The sequence below is a fragment of the Triticum urartu genome, chromosome 4A, assembly GCF_056163025.1.
Source record: "Triticum urartu cultivar PI428250 chromosome 4A, HENAU_Tu73, whole genome shotgun sequence".
Lineage (NCBI taxonomy): Eukaryota > Viridiplantae > Streptophyta > Magnoliopsida > Poales > Poaceae > Triticum > Triticum urartu.
Window position 1 is genome coordinate 181,732,985 of NC_141876.1, and position 6,161 is coordinate 181,739,145.

Below are 6,161 nucleotides of genomic sequence, written 5' to 3' on the forward strand. Positions count from 1 at the left end.
TGCCCTTTGATTCCTCAATGTTGCAACTTTGCTCTTGAGCCTGTGTATAGTCTGGGCAACACACGCCTGGGTTTGTTGCACCGACACGGTGGCCCCAGCTTATCTCTTCCATGCAGATGTTTGCCCAAGACATGGGCTATATAAACAACACATTTTCACCCCCAAGGGAGGAGGCGCACATACACACGGGCTGGCCACTAGGCCACTCTGATGCACACCCACACAGGCCGCACACACGCATGCGGCGGCCACCGTCGGCTGTGCACAGAGGAGATGAAGGCCATGATGGCTAGCTAGGCCCTAGACAATTTCATCTCATCCCTATCCTATGCAACACTATGCCAAGTTTCTTTTCGACCAATCAATATATGACCAATCCCAGGAAGATGTAGGAGAGCCATCTTTACCGGATCACTCTGTGGAGTTGGTCGACCAGTCAGGCAGACATCTACACGGCAAGAAGTATACAAGGTGAGGTAATGATTATTTGCGTTGGTGCTTTGAACACTGACATTCTGTTCAGTTGGCTTGTAGGCCGTGAATACTATGGCCCCACATGGTTTTTCATGGAGATGGTCTATGTTGATAAGTGCATACTCAAGATCATATGGCGATCGAGTGATGCATTTATAAATAATTCCATGTTGCGCAAGGATCCAATTTATGGTGAAGTCCCATATGTTAATAGCACACTCATGATCATGTGGCGATCGAGTGATGCATAGAGATGTAATTACATGTTTTTATATGGATCTGATCTATCATGAGGTCCCGACTCCCATATATAATGGCATACTCAAGATCATTTGGCGATCGAGTGATGTGTTCAGGAGCTTGGCTCCATGATTTAAATTGACACTCAGAGAGGTCAATTGGCTCGTGATATTGCCAAATAATTAATAGTCCCAACACACTTAGTTTGAGCATTCGGTACCGACGAGGTTGAGTCTTTCATAGAAAGTCATGCAGCATATTCCTTTTTCACGACCGACGAGGCCCGAATTATCCATCTCTGTCTAGGCCGACGAGGTTGGACTCACTTTGTTCGTGACCGCGCGATGTCGAACATATTTTTGGAGACTTTACTATGAACCCGATGCCGACGAGGCCGGACGTTTCATAACAAGGGCCGACCAAGCCTTCGAACATTCTTATCTGCCACTTTTACTTCTCAGCATATCATGAGAACATTTCAGGTTTAAGATGATGACCATCAGCGCAGCTTAATCGGAGGTGTTCTGCGGGATTTACTAACAGATGTAATTAACCTGGTGGTCTTACGAGGTTCCGGGAACCTGAATCTCCACGGTCAATGGATATTAGTTAGATTACTTATCCGTGGCGCAATATTTGTAATCATGTGGGAAACCACACTTTTTAATTCTCCAAACAATTAATAAAGAAATCTTTCCCTATGTGTGATTGTCTCTTTTATTTATTTGTAAACGAAAGTATACTGGAACGCCCTGCAAGTTTATTGCCATTACATATTAGGAAATATCCCTGCCCGAGGGATGTTTCTTTTTCGCGAAACAAATTGGCACGCCTGGTGGGACACGGTTCTCATCCCATCTTTGTTGCACTCCGATGGTCCTTGATTGTTCTCTATGTCAAGTTCCATTCCATTATAGCCCGCCACCATCGGTGCTCTGGGCTATTTGTTGCTACCATGGGGCCAAACGAACACAAGGCCCCTACCGTGGTGGGAGACACCTAAGAAGTTCTCCAAACACTTAATTCATATCATGAAGGACTTGCAGGTTGAAGACTAGTCATTGTTGTAAGGAATAGCTATGGTGATATGTCACACAAGTAAGCGACCTACACATATTGCACCAAAACACATGTTAAGTGGTGGCATTGAGGATCGTGGGGGCCGAATTGAGCCTTATCTCGAGTCAATATCAACCATCGGTGTTGCGTTTCATCTCTCTTAGCCAGGTGAAACTACAGAGAAAAGAGCAGAGAGGGCTGCCTATTTCAATAAAAGTTGTCTCAATGTGGAGCTTCTAACTATCCAGTGCGGCCTAAACAAGGGTCAAAGTAAAATGCCTGTGAGGGCTCTAGTTTCCACAAAGGTGGATGGGTACTATCCAATTTACCAAGGTGGATCCCCTGAGCAAACATGTCAAGTTCATCAAGAAGTCAATGGTGAGCAAAGAAAACCACACAAGCAATCTCCAAGAATGAGACATCAGTATGGAATCACCAGTAGTCAAAGAAAACTGCACAAGCAAGTTCGAGAAAAAAATAAAATCAATTTCAAGTCTATTGTCATCAAGCTAAACCGCATGAAAAATCAGAGAAGAGAATTGTATCAAGTTCGAGAAGTAGGTCCATCAAGTCCAAGCAATAAGGGGTCCACCCAGAAGGAAGGCAGATAGTAACCATTTGCCACCCCTCAGCAAAAGTAATGGCAAATCTTCAAGAGCCATTTACCCACACAAACCCATCTGAATCAGCCATATCCTAAATCCCACGATGGAGCAAGACGTAATGCCGATGGCGAACTCTAACCGATGAAACGGTTCAATTAGGTTAACATGGTCTTCATGTATTACATTCCATTTATCGGACGTATGTTTGGAAAGGAGATACTCGTAAAAAGAAAAGTACTACATATGAATTTGTAGTGTTTCATTGGATTTTATTTAATCATGGATGCAATATTATTGATGAGAGATATACATCGACTTCATGAGTCATTGATGTTTTGTTCATCTGGCCTCGAATGTTGATGTTGTTGTGCATAAGTACAGTGTTGAACCATAAGTAGAGTGTTGGGGCTAACAACAACCAGTAATGTCGCCAGCAAAACATGCTAGACTAGCTGTTTTGAATACGCACGAATATTATGTGATCTAAAAAAAATCCAAAGACTAGTGTTGATAAGGAGTGCAAATAGTATGTGGTTTCTAAAGGTTAGAGTAGTTTGACTCAAAGGCCTAGCCAAAGCTGTACGTGGGATGTTGCTAGTAAAAATGAAGTGGCTAGTTTCACTTTTGAATATCAGGTTGCGACAAGTACGCGCATCAGGAACCATGCTTTATGCTAGTAGTATATCACTAGAAATCATAAAAAAGGGAAGCGGTAAAGCATTTTCTCTTGTCATCCCTTGCCATTAAAACACCTTACCTAGCACTCATGTAGCTATGTTAGTCCCTTGGTAGCGCCCATGACTCCAGCTGGTCGATCACCAGCGGTACTGGCATCTTGCAAGACTCTGCTCACGTTCAAAAAATACATGTTTGCTAGCACCTGTGCTGGACCAATAAAAAAAATCAGAGAAGAACAAATGTGTGTCTCTCTAGAATAATGCCGAATGGCCCAGTTGGACAACAAGTGCAGGCCTTGCGACATATAGTGCAAGCAGCACTCAGTGCAAGTATGAATTTAAATAGAAGTATGAATGACATAAAAGCAAGTTCGTACCAAGATTTCAATGATTATTCCTAAGGGTTCCATGCAATGGAACTAAAAAAGGGAAATTCTGAAGGTCCATGGCATAAGGGAAATGTCATATTTCTAATGATCGTTGAAAACACTAAATATACCTAATAGGGGTACCAAAGCGAGTCTTCAGCAAAGACTATCAGGGTACACCTCACAAGAGGAAGATTGCATGAAAGCATGCAGAGAACACACTAGTTTGGGCTGAGATGCCCCTGAGTGACCACCTCCATGCATCTTTGTATCTCTGTTTGTGCAAGTCCGTGGCGATTGAGATTCTCCTTCACATCTTCTGAAGCCTTGTGCAGATCCTGCTGAGGTGCTTCACTTTTCTTGAAGAACTCTTCTATTTCAGCATGATGGCCTTGTGTCTCCTTTAGATTTGCCTCTGCGAGTTCCAGCGAGGCCTTTAGCTTTGCAACCTCCTATTCTTGATGCTTCATAGAAGTAGTTAGAGCCGCACATTTTATCTTGGCCGCAATTTCAACTTCTTCAATCTTTGCTAAAGCTACAGGGATGGCCTCTTTGATGGCAGGAGCCTTATTTAGTGCCTCCTGAACCTTAGTTTTTTGAGCAGCAACAGCAGAGGCATTAAAGGGGAGAAGTGGTGCAGAATCGCCCACAAGAAGTTCTCTCAGGTCCTTGAGTGCTTCCACCATCTACTCCATACCCTCACTAAATTGGGCAGAGAACAGTTTCTCCCAACGGGCCAACAACTTATCAATTTTTTCAATGAACATGGGTTTGTCGAGCTTTGTGTCACTTGCAAGACCATGGATAGTTTGCAGGTGTTGCTTGCCATACAAAAATAAATCACGTTGTGATTCCTCGGTGATGTCCGGGGCTTTTAGAATGACTCCCGGTACTCGGTCGTATTTATCGGGGGAAGGATCAAAAGATGGCAGATTGGCCTTGAACTCAACAATGGGTGATTTATCAGGCCCCTCAACACGAACCTTGATGTCAGAGCATATCTTCTCCATTAAATCTTGGCTTGCTGCTACACTCTAGGTATCGCTCATTGTAAAGCACATCATAATATTCATAGGTTATGACCCATCTAAGTAAGAAGCAGAAATCAAAGAGAGGGGCGTTTGCAACACTTACAGTCTGAATCCACCTTGCATGCCTTCTCAACATGGCTCTATTCAGAAACCTTTGGGTTGTTGCCGCTCTTCCTCTTGAACCTAACTGCAAGTGCCCTTTTCGCCTTCTTGGCGATGTTTGATCTAGGCAACATGTGTTCTGTGCCTGTTTGCTATTCATCGGCGACCACCTCTGTACCCCCCAGTAAGGTCAACAAGGGGTATATCTTTAGAGCAACCACAAGTTGTGGCTTCATATATTAATTTCATCCCATTGGTGGATGCCTTCTCATGCTTATCCATGTTGGGTGGTTGTGCACTACTCGAGCCGTCACCAGCTTGAGCCTTTTCCTTAAGCGAAGCTTTGCCATTTCTCACAATTTCAGAAGCTATAATGTATGCATCTAAAAGAAGTACTATGTGTGTTAGGGAAAGCCTAATTCCAGGCATAAAGCATAAATATAAAAAATTGGGTACCTGTTTGGGGCACTTGAGCTTGGCCCTTCTGTGTAGGTGGAGATGGGTTCGTCCTAGCACAAAAAGAGTCAGCACCCTTCAAGAAGCTAAGATATGACTTACACCAAAGCATATAACCCGCGCTGGATATGGGGCCCGTTCCATGGACCTGTGCCTCAAAGGTATGCGCATCAGGCAGCTAACAGGCCAAAAGAGGACGACATAACAGCTTGGTTGTCTCACTCATATTGCCTAACAAACATTCAGAGAAACGAAGAAGTCCCTCCATACAAGTATCTGGCACAACTTCGTCACAATGGAACATCCTAGCGAAGTGTTTGGGGCAATAGGCTTGATTGTTATGGATGTGGCATCGCCGGTGTGACACACCACCAACAGTACTACTCACCAACAAGTCAATTTCAGATATTCTGATCTGCCTTGTGTTGTCAGGTGCATGACGCCAATCAACTATTGTATTTGGTGTGTCTTGAGGGAAGCATACCTTCAGCATCCCTAGCAAATCCAAATGAGCTAAGCAATGTTGTTGTACATTAACCTCAAGAAAGAGGTGATGTGCACCCTCCAGATAAACATCAACCTCTAACACCCTCCAAACATCTGCTATAAATGGGGGAAATTGGTAACAAAAACAATGGAGTTCGGTTCAGCAGGCATAGCTCTCAAGTAGCATGCAAACCACCCCATAATGAAGTGAGTACGCAGAGATAATCGAAACTTGCTAGCTAATTTGACGCTCCTCCGTATAGCCCCTGGATAGCATCCAAACTCTCATACAAATACGCCATGCTTGCCAATCCAATGGCTCTTCTCACTCCATTGGCAATAATTGCTGCTGCCATGAATACTTCCGGGTGTATGAGTGTGCCCAAGCCAACAAGAACACAGTAAGAACACAGACAAACAACTACAAAAGTGGCACGAAGATGTGTCATTGAACCGCATCACTTGCTTTCAAAAAGTACAGACCAAGAGGCCTTGCATTGCTAGTGTCATCACTCGTTCTGATATTTAACCTTTCAAGAAGTGGGTCATCAACATCAGCATAGAAATTTGGAGGCAGCGGAATCTGGGGGCTGTTCTCCACTTATTCCATATCCATCAAAAAGTCATCGAACCATTTAGACAGGGCATCAAGGCCATCTTCCC

General features: G+C 43.9%; 1 pseudogene across 1 annotated transcript; it reads right to left on the reverse strand.

Annotated features, from left to right (window-relative positions):
- Positions 1 to 2,232: 2,232 nt before the first annotated feature.
- Positions 2,233 to 4,802, reverse strand: LOC125551595 (uncharacterized; annotated as a pseudogene). Its single transcript, XR_015600661.1, has 3 exons — positions 4,558 to 4,802; positions 3,604 to 4,457; positions 2,233 to 3,258 (listed from the first exon to the last, which is right to left on the reverse strand). The product of XR_015600661.1 is annotated as an uncharacterized LOC125551595 (transcript).
- Positions 4,803 to 6,161: the final 1,359 nt, after the last annotated feature.